At 43.9% G+C, this 21,097-nt stretch overlaps 1 long non-coding RNA gene across 1 annotated transcript; it reads left to right on the top strand.

Annotated features, from left to right (window-relative positions):
- Positions 1–5,379: 5,379 nt before the first annotated feature.
- On the top strand, positions 5,380–11,295 carry LOC130707561 (uncharacterized). The gene is made up of 2 exons (XR_009007466.1): positions 5,380–5,467; positions 10,953–11,295. It is a non-coding gene; the product is annotated as an uncharacterized LOC130707561 (long non-coding RNA).
- Positions 11,296–21,097: the final 9,802 nt, after the last annotated feature.

Genomic DNA, 21,097 nt, shown 5'->3' with positions numbered 1-21,097 from the left:
TCCCTCCACCTACCGTGTGTTCCTACACTGTTTGCTTTCCTCCTGCAGTCAAGCATCAGAACATATCTCCCCCTCCTCTGTGACTCCCACCCAACCCCGTGATCCTCTGTGGCTGGGTGACAGCACCACCGCATCTGCCTGTCATGGACATTTCAGGAAGGGGATGCCAATTTGTATCCTCCCTGATGCCCAATGCAATGTCTTGCCCATAGTATGCCTTCAGGAAACATCTGCTGGTATGGCATTTTTCTAACCGGATGGGCTGTGCTCTGCAGAAACTCAGCGTACAGGAATTCACTGTTAGCGAGTCTGACACTCAGGGAACTGATTTCACAGATGGAAACTGTATGCAGAATTTTCAGCTCCCTCAGCCCATTTGTTAACTTAGGGCTATGTTCAGTGGTCACTTCTGCATCTCTGTATCTCCCTGTACCTTCCCTCAGATCAGCAAGTACATTGCAAAATGCCAGCAGCTTCTGCAGCGTGCTCTGGGAACAGGGTTTGTGCAGCGCTGAGTGTTCTGTAAGAACTGGCGAGAGAGTTGCTAAAGCTGAGGGATGTTCAGTTCATTACGTTCTGTTCAGTTAAGCCATCACGGTATTTCTTCTTTAGACCTTTATGCTTTTCTGCCAAACATAAAAATATTTCAACCATTTGCATCCATATTGGTGAATTGCAGAGAGTAACACAATGACTCTTTCAGCAGAAAACTGTTGTTTTTCCTCTGCGTGATTTTCAAAGATCTGTTGTCCTTTTCATAGAATTTTATCATGTGTTGGTGCCAATTTGTTTTCCAGAGGAGCACATCTCCAAATTTATAATGAAAGGCAAGCAAAGTGGGACTTCACGGCCTTGGCTGGACACCAAGTGTTAGCTAATTTTTGTAGCAAGGAAGACAAAATAACAAGTCCCTGAATTGCAATTTGGGTTTCTCCTTCTGTTCCCAAACAAAATGGATTAAATAACAAACGCCTGCCTTAATCATACTTATTAGTTAATGAAAGTATGTCTGTATTTCAAAAGTATATTTTTGTTTTTTAGATCTTAAATGTCATCCTGGGATCGGCAAATCCTTGGGGGCTGTTACCTTTGATTAAGGCAGAGGACTCTGGTTAAATGAATTAACAGTTCATTTAACTCAATGGGCTGGAAGAGCAAACAGATAGCCAGTTTACTAATTTTTACTCTTTACAGTTGATATCAGCTGTCATTTAGCCTTTAGCCAGTACACAAAAATGACAGTATGTCCATTTTATAGAATGAAGGAGTAAGATTTATGCTTGAAACTATATATTTTATACTTACTTGATTACTTACAGACTCTGAAATAAGGAATGTCATTGTAACACAAACCCTGTGAATCATTTTGGAATATTATTTGCTTCTAAGAACAAATGAAGATATTAATTTACTTAATTTCTTATGTCAGGGTAGAAACTTTATATAGCCCTAGAGAACCCCTCTGTGCCCCCATCCCCTTGGCTCTCATGGTTGTTCTTGGTTGCTCAGGCCCCTCTGCATACTGTGGAGACTCTACCTTGCACACACACGTGCACACACATGCACACACACATGCACACTAACTCCTATTTATACACACAGAGTCTTTCCTGTTCTTCTCTCCCTTAACTAATTTCCTCTCTGAAGTGGTCTATTCTTTGTGAATTCGGATCTCTGCTTCAGCCTTCAAGAGTACTAATGGCCTAATTTATTTTGCATCTTCCAAGTCCCATACCATATTTGTTCAAATCTAAGATGTCATCGATTGCAAGATGCTCCATTAGTTTGTGTGCCGTTAAGAAAAAACACTCATACTTGCAAGACTCTAGAGATCTTAAGTTATGTCCTGATTTTAAAGATGTTTAAATATGGCACTATCTGAGCCTTAGACTCAATGATATATGGTAATTGAATTTTTTTTTTGGCCCCGTTGGGTCTTCGTTGCTGCGCATGGGCTTTCTCTAGTTGCGGTGAGCAGAGGCTACTCTTAGTTGTGGTGCACGGGCTTCTCATTGCGGTGGCTTCTCTTGTTGCAGAGCACAGGCTCTAGGCGCACAGGCTTCAGTAGTTGTGGCTCGTGGGCTGTAGAGCACGGGCTCAGTAGTTGTGGTGCACAGGCTTAGCTGTTCCGCGGCATGTGGGATCATCCCGGACGAGGGATCGAACCCGTGTCCCCTGCATTGGCAGGTGGATTCTTAACCGCTGCGCTACCAGGGAAGCCCCTGGTGATTGAATTTTGAAGGGAGCCTACCTGAGGCAATGTCTTGGTGACTCCCATGGTGGAGTGTCAGGCTCCTTGGCACATGGCGGGAGAAAGATTGGAGTCAGTTGGTACTTTTGTTGCCCGCATGAATCACACCATGTAGTAAGCTGCCTGTCCCATGTACAGAGTGGCCATGAGTGAGAAGACCCGGTACATAACAAGAAAAGAAAACATAAACCAAACTATGAAAATAAAGAGGTATATCTGCCTGTAGGAAATTCACAGATGTTCTGCTACATAAATCTCATTGATTGGAGGCAGCAGGGAAAGTCTGTCCATATGGAGTATTCTGAGAAGGGCCCACAGTAAATTTCTCTGCTTAGGCTTCAGACCTGAGTTCTTGTTTTTGCTTTGCTGCTCTCAGGGCCCCAGTGACCTAGGTCTGTGGCTTCCAAACTTCATCCTCATTTCTGGAGCCCCTCAGGTGAGGGGAAAGAAAAGGAACCTTGGACTTCAATCAGAACAGCTCCACTTTTACCTGACTTGGATATTAAATGCCATTATTTCCTACTTGAGAAAAGAAGAGTTCCTCTGATAAAAGCAAGCTTGAAAATGATTAAGAGAGATGAACCCTACACTCTCTTCTACTGCTAAAATTCTCAGATTTAGTATTTCACTCCAAGAAGGTAGGTTATAGAGAAATAATAAAATCTCTCTCCTTGGATAATAGTACCAAGACAAGAACGCTGTCTTAATCAGTTTGGGCTGCTATAACAAAGTACCATAAACTGGGTGGCTTTATTTCTCACAGTTTTGGAGGCTGGAAGTTCGAGGTCAGGGTACCAGCATGGTCAGGTTCTGGTGAGACTTGCTGACTGCCATCTTCTCATACATTCACATGGCAGGAAGAGGATGAGGGATCTCTCTGGGATCTCTTTTATAAGAACACTAATCCCATTCATGAGGGTTCTACCTTCGTGGTCTAATAACCTCCCAAAGGCCCCACCTCCAAATACCATCACCTTGGAGCTTAGGATTTCAATATATGAATGGGGGGTGGGAGGGACACAAACATTCAGTCTATAAGAAGGACCAAGGGTAATTCCTGTGAGAATTGTACCAGCTGCTTTTTTCTCATTGTTCCTGCTGAGGCCTCCTTCCCCTATAAGTGACCCCTTGGGATCACTAAAGAAGTGGAATTGCTTAGTGTGTTAGTTTCCCATTGTTGCTGTGACAAATTACTGCAAATGTAATGGCTTAAAACAGTACAAATTGATTATTTTACCATTTTGTAGGCTGGAAATCTGACCCAGGCCTCACTGGGCTAAAGATAAGGTACCGGCAGGGCTGTATTCCTTTCAGGAGGCTCTATGGGAGAAACCATTTCCTTACCTTTTCCAGTTTCTGGAGGCCATCTGTATTCCTGGGCTTGCAGCCCCTTCCTTCATCTTCAGAGCCAGCTGTGGTGAATAGAGTACTTCTCACATTGCATCTTTCTGACCCTCTTCTGTAGTCATATCTCACTCTGACTCTCTTCTTCTGCCTCCCTATTCTACTTTAAAGGATCCTTGTGATTACATTAAGCCCAGTATAATTTTCATGTTTTTAGATCACCTAATTATCAACCTTAATTCCATCTGCAATCTTAATTCCCCTTTGCTATGTAATTAACATATTCACAGGTCCTAGGTATTAGCACACAGACATCTTTGGGGGCTATTATTCTGTCTACCATACTTAGAAACAGGTGTCACAACGTGGCAGGTCATGGGAGAAAAGAGAAGTGACACAAAAGAAGCTACAGAGACATAAATAAGCCTATTTTGATTTATGACTTATCCTCATATTATTTCTAGATAATGTTAACTGAAGAGGGACCTAGAAAGTAGTAAGTGAATATTTCATGTGGGATTCAGTCACAGGTTGGATTCCCCCAGATGATAGAGATTTCCATGCAGGATATTTATTAGGTAGCTCTCTTGGGATCAACCTTTGGAAGGGACGGGGAAGAGAGAAAGGTGGTTTGGGCAGTGAACGATGTTGGTCTACAAAGCAATCTCAACAAAGGCCACAGCTGATCCCCCGGAGAGCTCTGAAGCTGAGGTAAGGGTACCAGACCTTTATATCCACGTTGGGTGTGGACTGCCCTAGGAACAGGGTGTGACCTTGAAGAGGCCTCTCACTCTGCAGAGAGACTTCCTAGAGAAGACTGACAGCCTAGGGCTATCTGCCAGCCACCCCCAGCAGCTAGGGGATAAATCCATCAGTTCTGGAGTGGTGCATTCTTCCCATGCAAAGCCATTTGGCAAGAATACTGAAAAAGCCCTTACAAACGTTCATACCCTCTGACCTAGTAATTCTACTCCTGTGTATATAACCTAAGGAAATTGGTCTAAATACTGAGAGGACTTTGTTCACAAGAACGTTTATCGCAAAATAATTCATAATGGTGTAACTCTGGAAACCACTTGAATGTTAAACGTTTGGAAAACGCTCAGGTAAATACTAGCATATGCACCCAATGAAAAAATATCCTGTCGTTAAAAATTATAGTTAGAAAGAGTCTGTAATAACATAACAAAAATATTTATGTTATAAAAGTGAAAACAAGCCTTGATTCACATTAGTAGGTGCATTATCACAGCTATGTAAAAATAAATCCATATACATAGAAATAGAATGAAGCGAAAATATCTGCAAACGGCAAAAGTGATTTGCTTAGTGGTAGAATTAGGTGAGCTCGTAAAATCATTTTATTGTTCTCAGTATTTTCCAAGATGTGATGATTGGAATGCTTCTGTGCTGCACTACGGTTTTAAGCCTGGTGCAGAAGCGCACAGAACTCTCCCGCCAGTCGGTTCCCAGCACGACTCCTGGAGCGGGTAGCAGATTCTCCAGGGGGAGGCGACCAAAGTCAAGTGGCGGCCGTGGGCGCAGGAGCGAGGGATCCGAGGGCCCAGAGCGGGGACGAAGGACCCTTTGCACTCCCCGCTGGCCGAGGCCGGGGTGGCTTTGGAGACCTAGGTCAGCGTTCCCGCGGCCATGGCCATGGCCGGAGGAGCCGCCGCGAAGCTCCGGGCTCTGCGGCAGGACCCTCGGCGGCTGCCGTAGCGCGGAGCCGACCCCGCGCGTCCCGAGCGCTGCTGTTGCTGCGCTGTCGGGCCAACCCGGGCGACTCGGATGCATCCTTAGAGCCTCGGGACCTTGCTTTCCTCACCTGTACGATGGCTTCCTACCTCATGGGCCGTGTGAGGACTGAATGAGGTAATGCATATGCAGTAGTAAAGTGCTGTCACAGTGCCCAAGCCCGATGCGGGCAGCCAGCCTAAAGGGGAGCTTCCAGATGCACCCCTGTTAGGGACACTCCCGGCACTAGCCAGGGGATAGTGTGGGCTCTCCAAAGAGATACCAAATCCCTTTACCCTAGAATAAGGAAGATGCTTCTGGAGTGTGAAAAGGAATAAACGAGATTATAGCTAAAGGGGTTAGCCCCGTGGCTGATGCTAGAATAAATCATTTTCTCTGCTGCCACTGCCCCCTTACAACTGGACGTCTGCAACAGCCTCCTGGGGGGTGTCCTCGTTTGTAAGCTGGAGTCAATAGGTGTGCTGTGAGAATTAAGTGAGAAAATACACGTACAGAACCTGCATTTAATTAGGCCTTAGGAAATGGTAGCAGTGCTTTTTTCACTACACGAGCGGCACCATTGGAAACACCCACCCTTAGCAGCTGCTTCTCCTGAGTTGGGAGCTGGGGCAGAGAGAAGGCAAATGCTGTGAGAATTGAGAGAGCCAGAGGGGAGACAGCCGTGCCCAGGCAGCCAGCAGTGTGTCTGCTCTCTGCCCTGCCCTGCCTGCTGTTTGCATTTGCTGCACCCATCAGCTCCCACACCTGTTCTCTGAGGCAGGGAGCACGAGGCCAGCTTGTCCTGACTGAGCAGAGAGTGCAGCACACGCCCACGGCAGTATCCCTCTAAGTCAGCAGGCGAAGGTCCCGTAAGCTCCAGGTCAGTGAGGCCCTCCAGGTTAGCTTCTTGGAAATAGCCAGCTCAGGGGCCTGCCAAGGTCAGTCCCTCCTTTTCTGCAGTAAATCAGACTTTAGAGAGTACTGGAGAAAAGAAAATTGGCATGCCTTTATTCTATTGTCCAAAGGAAAGACGTTTCACTTGCCTTTAAAGTGAATTGTAGTACCAGCTACTTTTATAGAACCCTTTCTCTCTGTAGTCATTGTACTAAGTGCTCTGTAATCTCATTTAACTCTCATGACCACCCTCACAATGTTCTACCCAGTTTACATATTGGAAAACTAAGACTCAGAGATTGAGAGACTTGTTGAAGGTCACAGCTAGCAAATAGCAGAGCCAGAATGTGAATTGGGCTGATTTATAGACAGTATCCTCTTAACAACTACACTACTCTAAATGTATACCCATATTCTCCACTTTAAATAAAATGCTTTCGGTATCTTCATTTTCGGGGCCTCTAATAAAGTCTTTTGCAGAACACATTTTCTAGATTCTCCTTCACCTGCTGAAACCAGGCTTCCTTCACTAACCTTTTTATTCATTGTAAGCACATAATACACGCATGCTGAATTGGTAAGCTCAGCACCATGATTGAGCACCCATGCTAAGCAGGGTTTGGTTAGGGAATGCAGCTGCAAACCACCGGCTGCCCAGCCAAGTCCTCAGAGCGAAATCCAAGGGGTACAAGGCCCCTTGGCTCTGCAGTTGCAATGACACCGTGATATGGCCTCCCTGGGTCCTGCCTCAGAGGCCTTTCCATCCACCTGTTAAGTGAATGCACTTCCCCTTCCCCACCAGTTACTGGGACAAAATGTCCTATGCTTTCACCTTTATGTGGCTCCAGATGTTGGATTTAATTTAAAAAAAAATTCTGCAGCAGAAATGTGGTGGTGAGTCTGGGATGTGTGCGTATATGCGTGCTCCTCTGTGTGTGAAGCCAGTCTCTCGGCAGCAGCTAAAAATGTGAAGCAGCCAATCTGTGCTGGGAATTGAGGACACCGTATGCTTGCATTTCTAGGTCTTCCTAAGGGTTATATAACTGCCCCCGAAGCCAAGGGGCAGGAGCAGGGCCAGCCGTGGGAGATGTCTCCAAAGAGGAATGCTGAGGAAGGACTGACCTTGAGAAGATGGGGAGTTGGCCAAGCCCTGGAATGTTCCCAGCCTTGGGGCTTAAACAGAAACTGTATTCAGAGAGTGAGGGCTCTGTTGAGAACAAACCCTGTCTGTCTCCCTGCTTTGTCTTGGGGGCTTATCAAGGTGAACCCTTACCCTGTGGGGCACTGGATATTGAATTTAGAGCTGGGCACAGCTGCCAGAACAGGGCCCTGGTAATCCTCCCAGCCATCTCTAATTAGCAGGCTTCAGGGCATCTTAAGGGCCCGGCAGAAGTGAGATAAGAGCTCTGGCCTCATCTATTCACAGAAATGTTGGGGGAGGAGAGCTGTGGGAGGGAACACAGCTAATCAGCAAAGGCTTATCAAGGGCTCACTCTGTGGTCATCCTTCGGGGAGGGAGGTATCTGATTGGCCCCTTCCCCTTGGGGGCCTTGTAGAAAAAACTCTGTTTGCCACTCTCCCTGCCCACTATCTTACTTGACTAATGCTTATTTTTCAGGCCTCAGCTCAGAGGGCTGAGACCTAGAGCAGCGTTTTTCAATCTGTGGGTCATGACCCATTAGTCGCTTGTATAATCAATTTAGTGGGTCACACCCAGCATTAAAAGGAATAGCATAGACCATCCGAGCACATCAGATGTAATAAAGATACCTGTTGTTTCAGTTACGTGTATGAAATGAATTCTCATTGGTCATTTCAAAAAATTGAAAGCCTTTGGCTTAGAGGCTATATCTGTCCGTATCCTTCTCACTACAGGCATCAGAAACCCTGGCTCAAACTAGTTTGGACAAGAAGGATATTTATTATTTCACTTAGAAGGAAGTCCAAAGGTGGGGCAGGCCTCAGAATACAGGATCCACTTTGATTCCGGCTCCTCTATGCCACCAAGGATGGCAAGCCTTCACGAGGGGTTGGTTATCCTCAGGCTGGTAGCAACATGGCTACGGAAGCTTCTTGTCACATCACGAGAACATCACGGAAAGCAGAGACTGGCTCTTGTGGCTCTGAAGAGTGAGGAAATCTGGCTGACTTCTCTAGCTCAGTGGGGAATTGGCCACAACCGTATTCCTAAATGTATCACTGGCAAGAAGTATATGACTCCCATGAATAGAGAGACTGAGCAGGATATCACCCTGGAGTTGGAGATGGGAGGGAAGAGTGGCTACCTGATCAAAGTAGCGTTCTGACCACGGACCAGAGGACAGAGTGGGTGAAGATGCTTGCAATGTCGAAACTGATTTCTAGAATATACGAGAAATTGCTACACACCCAGGAAAAAAGAGAGCAACCCCAAGAGAAAAATGGGCAAAAGATATGAACATGCAATTTTCAGAAGAGGTAACACTAAAAGCTAAGAAACAGATGACAAAATATTCAAAATCATTGTGAATCACCAAAGAAATGAATTCAAATGAATTTTTATATACATTAGATTAACAATTAAAAAGCTGGGCACTTCCAGTTGTTGATGTGGGGACATGGGAACCCATACACGCTGCCTGTAGGAGTGTGGACCGGTGCAGCCATTCTGGAGGGCAGTCTGGTCTTCTTGGTCAAATTATGTAAATGCACATACCACGTGACCAGCAATTCCACTCCCAGGCAAGTTCTCACAAAGGCCACTTTGTGAGAGGAAACATGTGTGAGGGTATTCCCTGCAGCTTTACTTGTGGTGGAGGGACGTTGTCCACAACCCCACGTCCATCACTGAGAGAAGGAAGAGGTCAAATGTGGGTGCACCAACAAGGCCCTAGGCAGCAGTTAGAAGTGATGAGTCAGAGGTACCCATGGAACATGCGTGGATCTTAAAAACAATGTATTTTGGGGGAAAAAAATCTACTTGGTGGCTATGAGTTTTTTAACAGGTCATTTTCTGTTTGAGATGCATACTGAAGTACATCTGGATGAAATGACATGATGTCTGGAATTTGTCTTAAAATACTCCTCAAAGAAAAAAGTGAGCATGGAGTGGGGTAAAGAGATGAAACAAACTTGGCAAAATGTTGGTAGTTGTTCAAACTAGGTCATGGCTATGTGGAGCTTTGTTATAGTATCTCTACTTTTGTGTATCTTAGAGATTTTTCATAATTAAAGTTTAAAACAACACACAAAAAGCAATACCCATGGTGTGGGAAGACACTGAAATAAAAAGATACTCATTAAAATGGTACCTATAAGGCAGAAGAAAGGAATGGGAGTTGGAGATGGTGAATAAAAGGGAGAGGAAAATAGAGAAACTATTTGGTGTTCCATCAGGAAGGCCCAGAAAACTCAGGATGCCCCCAGGGGAGCCTGGGATGCATAAGGGCAAAAGGTGGGGGCGGCGGATGTATGTTTGCAGGCAAACAGCAGGATATGCACGGTGCCCATGTTGATTTCCTCACGGAGCCTCCCTCCAACCGCCAAGCCTTGGTTAGGCCCCTCCTGTGAGTTTCTGCAGCAAGGGGTCGGGTGGCAAGGGCGCAGGAGCGGGGAGGGGTCTTTTCTGGCACTTACTTCACAACATCTTAAGATCTGCTGACTGCATGGTCTTCCCCAGCAGACTGGGAGTTACAGGGTGTGGGGCTGTGTGTTGTGTTTTGCACAGTAGTGCATCCCTGGCACGTGGTACAGGGTCCACCACACCAGTGTACTCTACAACTTCCGTTTATTAAAAAACAATAGCCAAGGCTTGTTGAGCATTGTCTCATTTTATGCTCACAAACAACGCTATAAAGTAGGAAATAGTACTTTCCCCATTTGGTCAACAAGGAAATGGAGGCTCAGAGAGGTTAAGAAACGTGTTCAAAGTCACACAGCTAAAGCTCGGCAGAGCAGGGTCCAGTTGGACCATTTGCCATTGGAACCAATACCCTCAATCACTGTACCATACTGTCTTGAGGGAGAGAGTGAGGCCACTGGTGTTACAAGGAGAAGAAAGCACACCTGCAGCACTTCGCAAGCACCCAAAGACACTCCCAAACCGAGAGTTAAAGGTGGTGGTAAGGCTCTGGGGCACAGGCATGGTTGAGAAGGAAAGGGCCTGATTAGGGAGATGGGAAACCAAGGGAAAGAGCTTTCTGAAGACAGTGGTGGGAGACCAGCACGTGATTGCAATTGAACCCAAGAGCATCTTCTCGAAATTGCTGTGGGGCTGAGATGGTAGGCTGAGCCCAGCCCTCCCCCTTGGTGTGTGTCTCTTCCCTTCTAGGTAGTTCTTAATCAACGCTTCTGAACTGGGGGTGGCTTTGCCTTCCAGGAGACATTTGGTGATACCTGGGGGGAGAGGGGGTGACTAATGGCATCTAGCGGGTAGAGGCCAGGGGTGCTGCTAAACATGCAATGGTGCACAGGGCAGAGGACAGTCCCCACAAGCAAGAATGAACTGACCCAACATGTCAACAGCGCCAAGGTTGGGAAACCCTGCCCTGAACCTATCAATCACTCTTAACCTGTAAGAAAGTTCTGACCATTCACCCCCTCTGCTTCCTACAGTCCCCCTCTCTCAGCTTCCAGAAGCTCTAAATACAAGGACTTGGCCAAGACAGGGCTTGTCAAGAAAACCCCGAGTGCTGGCTGGGTCTAGGGAGCTTCACACATTGGTGTCATTTCTTTTGATGGTTCATTACAGCCCAGCGTCCGTGCACCGTGCTGCCTTCTCATGCTGATACTTGGGCCTAACAGTGAGCTGGTTAATGTTTAACAGCCGGCTCTCTGGGAAAACAAGCCATGGTTTGCAGCATTTGACGACTTCCATGGTGTAAATATTCTAGCCTCCGCCAATTTCAAGCTACTGATGTGAAGTCACCAGACTTGCAAAATTCCCGAAAATGGATCAATCAAGTGAGCTGGTAGGAGCCAGCTCTCACACGCCACTGCTCAGTCCCACCTTCAGATCTTCCATTTTCTCTATTAAGCTACGCAAACAGTGACCTACTGAACCAGTGGCTTAACAAATAAAAGTTTATTTCTCACTCATACTCCAACACGGGTATTCCTGATACAGCAGCTCAGGACCCAGGCTCCTGTCTTGCGCCTACCTTCCTCTAGGGCAGTGGCTCTCAAACTTTAGCGTGCATCAGAATCAGCTGCAGAGGTGAAAACGTGATTCCCCAGAGTTCTGACTCAGCAGGTCTAGGATGGGGCCTGAGGATGTGCATTTTCTTACAAGTTCCCAGGTGACGCTGATGCTGCCGGACAGGGTACACATGCTGAGAACCACCGCTCTAGGGCAATACTTCTTAACCTTGGCTGCAGAGAGGGGTCACCCAACTCCTGATGGCTGGGTTCCACTTCCTGAGCTCCTGATTTAACGTGTCTAGGACGTAGCCTGGTCCTGGAGATCATTAAAGCTCTCCAGGTAATTTCATTGTGCCGCCAAGGATGAGAACCATTGCTTTAGGGCCTTACTGTCACTTCCTCCGTTCGCAGGTGGATGTGGAAAGAGAGGGAGGACTTTACATGGAAGGGTTTATGGGCCAGGCCTGGAAGTGATCTATCGGAGCCTAGCTGCATCTCACGTGGCAGGCTGGGAAGTGTGGTCTCACTGGGAGCTCAGGAGGAAAGGGGGCATGGTTTGCTGAAAAACTAGTGAGTTGCTGCCATAACTACTTCCTACCTGCTGCTTTGGAACAAGTATACCTGGAGAGGTGCCCACACATGTGGATCCACAAGTCTCTGTGAGCCGACATGAGCGTGTAGGAGTCCCTGGCTTCAGGGTATGTCCGGATAAAAACTACCAATGGCAACATGGGGTGCTTTTATGTCCTTAGAGGAAGGCAGCCTGATGTGGTGGAAGGAGTCCAGGCTTACAGACCTGTGCTCCCTTCCTCAGCCACCGTTTACAAGTGACAGATCTCTCCAAGCCTCAGTGTCCCTTCTCTGTAAAGTGGGAACAGTATCTATCTATCTGCTTCACAGGATTAAGCGAAATTAGTATAAAGCCCAAAGAGTGCTGTAGGCATCTAGTATCTGTTCCATAAACGTCAGTTCCCTTTCCTTTAGAAAATACTGCCCTGTTAGCACCAGAGATAAGGGAACTGAAACAGGTGACCTGCCGAGACTCTGGGTCTCTCCCCCGGCACATGCGTGTGTAGGGAAGCACTGGCTCTGCGTGTTTTGCTGTCTGTTCTTTGGGAGAGAAACCCTCACAGAACTCATTATAGTAAAGGATGAAACTATATTTCTGGGACGGTATTTTGTTGGCAATATTGTCCTCACATGTCTGTCATTTTAGGAAAAAATTAAAACCCTGCAACTATTTTTAAAGGGAGCAATTATTTATACTACAAAAGGATTCTTTGCGTTACTCAACAACCTCTTTAAACAGCTTTGCTTTCCTGCGCACAAATTAAGCACACCAGGGCAGCCAGGAATGCTGGAAGGGAGGGATCCTTCCTTTCTATAGAAGGCAGAGCTGGGAAGGGCAGTGTTAGCTCCTGACCCCTGAAGAGCAGTCATCAATGCAGAGCCTGCAGGATGCAAGGGACCCGCCATCCTTCAGCTCAGTCCTGCCACAGCCTGGGAAGCAGATCTGCCACTAGCCTAACGGGAGAGGCAGCACAGAGCTGGCCGGGATTAGAGCTGCCTGCCTTCATGCTGCCCAGTTACGCAAACTGCAGGTTCAGTCACCCAGCACCTCCTGGGGGCAAATCCATTTGAGTAACTGTTCAACAGTGTGTGCTTAATTTCCAAGAAACTTTCCACGATCTTATGTTTTAGCACCAACTCTAACCTTCCTTATTCTTTGTTTTTCATAAAAACTGCCCTTCTCCAGTTCTTGGCCCCGGCACTAGCCTTCTGTCACAACTCCAACACATCCGTAGCGCTTGCTAAATATGGGCCAGGTACAAAGTCTTAGGAGTCTGGGCTCCGAGCTCAACTGTCTGGGTTCAAGGCAGACTCGTCCACCTCTGCCACTTCTTAGCTGTGTGACTTCAGGCAAGTTACTCCACGTCTCTGAGCCTCAGTTTTCACATTTGTAAAATGGTTGTAGTTTGGGCCATTGCCTAGCCCACGTAGCTATTTCTATTCTGGGGACACCAAGTCTGCTCTCCTAGGTTTGTCTTCAGGGGACACTTGGAGCATAGTTACCATGCAGATGTGCTGGTGGGCGAGTGTGGGAAGTGAGTTGCCCTTTAATGAACGCTGAAGAAGAGCCAGGCTCTTTTCATTTAATCTTCACAGCACCCTCATATGGTAGGGGAGGCAGTTGCCTCCATTGTGCAGGCAGAAAGAGAGGTTTGGAGAAAGTCCGTTCCTTGTCCAGATCTCCCATTTAACAAGCTGAGGAAACAGACTTCCCAAACCACTGCTGAGACCGCTTCTCTCTAGGCACACAGGCTGAGAGGGACAAGGAATAAAAAAGAAACCCGGGCTTCCCTGGTGGCGCAGTGGTTAAGAATCTGCCTGCCAATGCAGGGGACACGGGTTCGAGCCCTGGTCCGGGAAGATCCCACATGCCGCGGAGCAACTAAGCCCGTGCGCCACAACTACTGAAACCTGCACTCTAGAGCCTGTGAGCCACAACTACTGAGCCCAAGTGCCACAACTACTGAAGACCACATGCCTAGAGCCCGTGCTCCGCAACAAGAGAAGCCACTGCAATGAGAAGCCTGCGCACCGCAACGAAGAGTAGCCCCCACTCACCACAACTAGAGAAAGACTACGCACAGCAACAAAGACCCAAACACAGCCAAAAATAAAATTAATTTAAAAAAACCCAAACAAACAAAACAGAAAGAAAAGAAAAGAAACCCAGCTCCTGAAACTCTCTGAGCCCAGAGGCCAGGCAGCCCCACAGTCAAGCGCAAGCCCACCCAGGAGGCTCTTCACCTCTGCAGCTTGCACGCCCGGGTCGGCCTCCAGGAGGGCAGGGAGCAGGAGACCCACCAGCTAAGCCTTGCCTCTTCTTCTCAGCTACACGAGATCGTGACAAAGTCTCTCTGCCTCTCTGACCTTCTCTTTATTTATGATACATCAAATGATTTTATTTTATTTATTTTTTATTGAGGTATAATAAACATATATTATTAGTTTCAGGTGTACAACATAATGGTTCAGTATTTGTATTGTGAAATGATCACCACAATAAGTCTAGTTTATTTAGACTTACATAGTTACAAATTTTTTTTCTTGTGATGAGAACTTTTAAGATATATGATTAGCAACTTTCAAATATGGTCTACAATATTATTGACTATAATTGCCATGACAATTCTTTTATAACTGGAAGTTTGTACCTTTTGACCCCTTTCACCCATTTCACTGCCCCCCCTCCCCCACCTCTGGAAACCACTAATCTATTCTCTATCTATGAGCTCTATTAACTGTTTTGTTTTGGTTTGCAGATTCCACATTTAAGTGAGATCATTTGTCTTTGAGTCATTTCATGTAGCATAATGCCCTCAAGGTCCATGTATGTTGTTGCAAATGTCAAGATTCCACTCTTCTTTATGTCTGAGTCATATTCCATTGTGTGTGCATGTGTGTGTGTGTGTGTGTGTGTGTGTGTGTGTGTGTACGCTCGTGCACGTGTATGTGTGTATATCAAAGGACGCTTAGGTTGTTTCCATATATTACCTACTAAGTTGATCCTTGAACAATATGGGTTTGAACTAACTGAGTGGGTCCACTGACATGTGGATTTTTTTTGCTAAATATGTGTACAGTACTATACCATCTGTGGGTGGTTGAATCCATGGATGTACAGCCTTGGATACAGGGGAGGAACTGTGAAGTTTTATTCGGGTTTTCAACTGTGTGGAGAGTTGTCACCCCAAACCCCATGTTGTTCAAGGGTCAAATGTGGTGCTGCAGTGAACAAGGTTATGCATTTATCTTTTCAAGTTAGTGTTTTCATTTTCTTTGGATAAATACCCAGGAGTGGAATTGCTGAATCATATGGTAGTTCTATTTTTAATTTTTTGAGGAAACTCCACACTGTTTTGCATAATGGCTGCACTAATTTACATTCCCACCAACAATGCACAAGGGTTCCCTTTTCTCCACATCCTTGCCAACACTTGCTATTTCTTATCTTTTTGATAATAGCCATTCTAACAGGTGTGAGGTGATAACATTGTGGTTTTGATTTGCGTTTCCTTAATGATCAGTGGTGCTGAGTACCTTTAATAGTACATATTGGCCATCTGTATGTCTTCTTTGGAAAAACGTCTAGTCAGGTCCTCTGTCCATTTTATAATTGGATCATTTGTGCTTTTGCTATTGAGTTGTATGAGTTCTTTTTATGTTTTGTATATTAGCTTCTTATCAGATATATGATTTGTGAATATTTTCTCATTCAGTAGTTTCCCTTTTCCATTTTGTTGATGGTTTCCTTCGCTGTGCAGAAGCTTTTTACTTTTTTTTTTTTTTTTTTAAAGGATTTTCTTATTTATTTATTTATTTATTTATTTATTTATTTTTGGCTGTGTTGGGTCTTCGGTTCGTGCGAGGGCTTTCTCCAGTTGCGGCAAGCGGGGGCCACTCTTCATCGCGGTGCGGGGACCGCTCTTCATCGCGGTGCGCGGGCCTTTCTCTATCGCGGCCCCTCCCGTCACGGGGCACAGGCTCCAGACGCGCAGGCTCAGCAATTGTGGCTCACGGGCCCAGCTGCTCCGTGGCATGTGGGATCTTCCCAGACCAGGGCTCGAACCCGTGTCCCCTGCATTAGCAGGCAGATTCTCAACCACTGCGCCACCAGGGAAGCCCCAGCTTTTTACTTTGATGTAGTCCCACTTGTTTATTTTTGCTTTTGTTGCCTCTGCTTTTGGTGTCAAATCCAGTAAATCAGATTGATGTCAAGGAGCTTACCACCTATGCTTTCTTTTAGGAGTTTTATGGTTTCAGGTCTTTTTCAAATATTTAATCCATTTTTAGTTAATTTTTGTGTGTAGTATAAAATAGTAGTCCAGTTTCATTCTCTTGCATGTGACTGTTCAGTTTTCCCAACACCATTTGTTGAAGAGACTGTCCTTTCCCTACTGTATACTATTGGCTCCTTTGTTGCAAATTAATTGACCATATATGTATGGATTTATTTCTGGGCTCTCTATTCTGTTTCATTGATCTATATGTTTTTAATGACAATACCATACTGTTTTTATTACTATAGCTTTGTAATGTAGTTTGAAATCAGGACGCATGACTCCTCCAACTTTGTTCTTCTTTCTCAAGATTCCTTTGGCTATACTAGGTCTTTGGTGGTTTCTTGCAAATTTTAGGATTATTTGTTCTATTTCTGCAAAAAATGCTATTGGAATTTTGATAGGGATTGCATTGAAACTATTCATTGCTTTGGGTACTATGGACATTTTAACAGTATTAATTCTTGCAATCCATGAGCATGGAATATTTTTTCACTTATTTGTGTCTTCTTCAATCTCTTTCATCAGTGTCTTATAGTTTTCTGTGTACAGGTCTTTTACCTTCTTAGTTAATTTTATTTCTAAGTATTTTATTCTTTTTGATGCCCTTGTAAATGGAATTGTTTTCTTAATTTCTATTTCTGATAGTTTATTAGTGCATATAAACACAACAAAATTTTTTATGTTGATTTTGTATTCTGCAACTTTATTGAATTTGTTTATCAGTTCTAACAGTTTTTGGTGGCATCTTTAGGGTTTTCTATGTATAGTATCATGTCATCTGCAAATAGTGACAGTTTTACTTCTTCCTTTCCAATTTGGATGCCTTTTTCTTTTTTTCCTAATTGCTCTGTCTAGAACTTCCAATACTGTATTGAATTAAAATGGCAAGAATGGGCATCCTTGTCTTGTTCCTAATCTTAGAGGAAAAGCTTTCAGTTTTTCACTGTTGAGTATGATGTTAGCTGTGGGCTTGTCATATACAGCCTTTATTATGTTTAGATACGTTCCCTCTACACCCACTTTACTGAGAAATTTTATCATAAATTGATGTTGAATTTTGTCAGATGCCTTTTCTGCATCTATTGAGATGATCATATGGTTTTAACCCCTCATTTTGTTAATGTGGTGTATCACATTTATTGATTTGTGGATGTTGAACCATCCTTGAATCCCTGGAAGAAATCGTCCTTGATCATGGTGTATGATCATTTTAGTATTGTTTAATTCAGTTTGCTAAAAGTTTTTTGAGGACTTTTGCATCTATGTTCATCAAGGTTATTGACCTGTACTTTTCTTGTGGCATCCTTGTCTGGTTTTGGTGTCATGGTAACACTGGCCTCATAAATTATGTTTGGAAGTATTCCTTCCTCTTCTGTTTTTTGGAAGAATTTGAGAAGGATTGGTATTAATTCTTCTTTAAATGTTTTGTAGAATTCACCAGTGAAGCTGTTTGGTCCTAGACATTTATTGGGAGGTGTTTGATTACTGATTCAATGTCCTTACTAGTAATCGGTCTGTTCAGATTTTCTATTTCTTTATGAGTCAGTCTTGGTAGGTTTATATTTTTAGGAATTTATTAATTTCTTCTAGGTTGTCCAATTTGTTGGAGTATAATTGTTCATGTCATTTATGATTCTTTGTATTTCTGTGGTATTGGTTGTAATATCTCCTCTTTTATTTCTGATTTTATTTATCCAAGTCCTCTCTTTTCTCTTGATGAGTCTAGCTAAAGGTTTACCAATTTTCTTTATCTTTTCAAATAACCAGCTCTTAGTTTCATTGATCTTTTTTTTTAGTCTCTATTTCCTTTATTTCTACTCTGATCTTTGTTATTTCCTTTCTTCTAATAACATCAGGCTTTGTTTGTTCTTTTTTTTTTTTTTTTTTTTGGCTGCATTGGGTCTTTGTTGCTGTGCACAGGCTTTTCTCTAGTTGCAGCAAGCGGGGCTATTCTTCATTGCAGTGCGCAGGCTTCTCATTGCAGTGGCTTCTCTTGTTGCAGAGCATGGGCTCTAGGCATGAGGGCTTCAGTAGTCGCGGCACACGGGCTCAGTAGTTGTGGTGCTCAGGCTTAGTTGCTCTGCGGCATGTGGGATCTTCCTGGACCAGGGCTCAAACCCATGTCCCCTGCACTGGCAGGCAGATTCTTAACCACTGTGCCACCGGGGGAGCCCTGTTCTTCTTCTTTTTTTTTTTTTTTTTTAATTTTATTTATTTATTTATTTATTTATTTATTTATTTATTTATGGCTGTGTTGGGTCTTCGTTTCTGTGCTAGGGCTTTCTCTAGTTGTGGCAAGTGGGGGCCACTCTTCATCGCAGTGCGTAGGCCTCTCACTATCACGGCCTCTCTTGTTGCGGAGCACAGGCTCCAGACGCGCAGGCTCAGCAATTGTGGCTCACGGGCCTAGTTGCTCCGTGGCATGTGGGATCTTCCCAGACCAGGGCTCGAACCCGTGTCCCCTGCATTGGCAGGCAGATTCTCAACCACTGCGCCACCAGGGAAGCCCCGCCCTGTTCTTCTTTTTCTAGTTCCTTGAGGTGTAGAGTTAGGTCATTTATTTGAGACTTTTCTTATTTCTTGATATAGTGATTTATTGCTATGAACTTCCCTTTTAAAACTGTTTTTGCTGCATCTCATAAGTTTTGGTATGTTGTATATCCATTTTTATTTGTCTCAAGGTATTTTTAAATTTCTCTTGATTTCGTCTTTGTCCCATGGTTGTTCAGTGGTATGTTGTTTAATCTCCCCATGTTTGTGAATTTTCCAGTTTTCTTCTTATAATTGTTTTCTAGTTTCATACTATTGTGGCCAGAAAAGATGCTTGATATGACTTCAATCTTCATAAATTTATTAAGGCTTGTTTTGTGGCCTAACATATGATCTATCCTGGAGAATATTCCATGTACACTTGAGAAGATAGTTGCTTTTGGATGGAATGTTCTGTATGTATTTGTTAACTCTGATCTAACATGTTGTTTAAGTCAGTATTTCCTTATTGATTTTCTGTCTGGATGATCTAGCCATTGATGAAAGTTGGGTATTTAAAGTCCCCTACTATTATTGTATTGCTGTCTATTTCTCCCTTTAGGTTTGTTAATATTTAGGTGCTCCTATGCTGGGTACATAAATATTTACAAATGTGTTGTCCTCTTGTTGGATTGACCCCTTTATATAATGTCTTTCTTTGTCTCTTATTACAGTCTTTTTTTTAAAATCTATTTTGCCTGATACAAGTATAGCTACCTAAACTTGCATGGAATATATTTTTCCATCACTTTACTTTCAGTCACTTACATCTGAAGTGAGTCTCTTGTAGGCAGCATACAGATGGGTCTTGTTTTTGTTTAAAATCCATTCAGCCACTCAATGTCTTTTGATTGGAGCATTTAGTCCATTTGCATTTATAATAATTATTTATAGGTATGTACTTATTGCCATTTAGCTAATTGTTTTCTGGCTCTTTTGTAGTTTCTCTGTTCCTTCTTTGTTCTCTTCTTTTATAATTTGATGATTTCCTTCAGTGCTGTGCTTAAAGTCCTTTCTCTTTATGTTTTGTGTACCTAGGACAGGTTTTTGCTTTGTGGTTACCATGAAGCTTACATACAAAAATTATAACAGTCTATTTTAAGTTGATAATAATTTAAGTATGAATGCATTCTAAAGCTCTACATTTTTACTCTCCTCATCTTGTATTTTATGTTTTTGATGTCACATTTTACATCTTTTTATTCTGTATATCCCTTAACTAATTTTTGTATTTATAGTCATTTTTACTACTTTTGCCTTTTAACCTTTATACTAGCTTTATAAGTGATTAATCTACCATTTTTACATTAGATTATTCTAACTTTTACTATATGTTTACCTTTACTAGTGAGATTTATACTTTTATATGTTTTCCTGTTATAATTAGTACCCTTTTCAGCTTAAAGAAGTTCCCTTAACATGTCTTGTAAGCCAGTTTTGTGATGATGAACTCCTTTAGCTTTTTCTTGTCTAAAGAACTCTTCTTCATCTCTCCTTCAATTCTGAATGACAACTTTACTGGATAAGAGTATTCTTGTTTAGAAGTATTTCTTTCAGCAATTCAAATATATCATGCCACTCCCTTCTGGCCTGCAAAGTTTCTGCTGAAAAATTTGTTGGTAGCCTTATGGAGCTTCCCTTGTACCAACAAATTGTTTTTCTCCTGCTGCTTTTAAGATTCTCTCCCTGTCTTTAACTTTGACATTTTAATTATAATGTGTCTTGGTGTGGGTCACTTTGGGTTCATCTTATTTGGAACTCTCTGGGCTTCCAGGATTTGGATGTCCATTTCCTTCCACAGGTTAGGGAAGTTTTCAGCCATTATTTCTTCAGATACATTCTCTGCCCCTTTCTCCTTCTCTTCTCCTTCTTGGACCTCTATAATGTGAATATTAGTCCACTGGATGTTTTCCTATAAGTCCCTTAAGCCACTGTTTTTGTTTTGTTTTTTAAATTTATTTATTTATTTTATGGCTGTGTTGGGTCTTCGTTTCTGTGCGAGGGCTTTCTCTAGTTGTGACAAGCGGGGGCCACTCTTCATCGCGGTGCGCGGGCCTCTCACTATCGCGGCCTCTCGTTGCGGAGCACAGGCTCCAGACGCGCAGGCTCAGTAATTGTGGCTCACGGGTCCAGCCACTCCGCGGCATGTGGGATCTTCCCAGACCACGGCTCGAACCCGTGTCCCCTGCTTTAGCAGGCAGGCTCTCAACCACTGCGCCACCAGGAAAGCCCTGTTTTGTTTTTTGTTTTTTCTAGTTGCTGCTCTGATTGGGTAGGTTCCACTGTCCTGTCTTTGAGTTCACTGATCCTTTCTTTACTTCGTCTAGTCTGCTGTTGAACCCCTCTAGTGTTTTTTTCAGTTCAGTTATTGTATTCT

This window comes from Balaenoptera acutorostrata, chromosome 1, assembly GCF_949987535.1.
Source record: "Balaenoptera acutorostrata chromosome 1, mBalAcu1.1, whole genome shotgun sequence".
NCBI classification, from domain to species: Eukaryota; Metazoa; Chordata; class Mammalia; order Artiodactyla; family Balaenopteridae; genus Balaenoptera; species Balaenoptera acutorostrata.
This window is presented reverse-complemented; position numbering and strand designations above follow the sequence as displayed.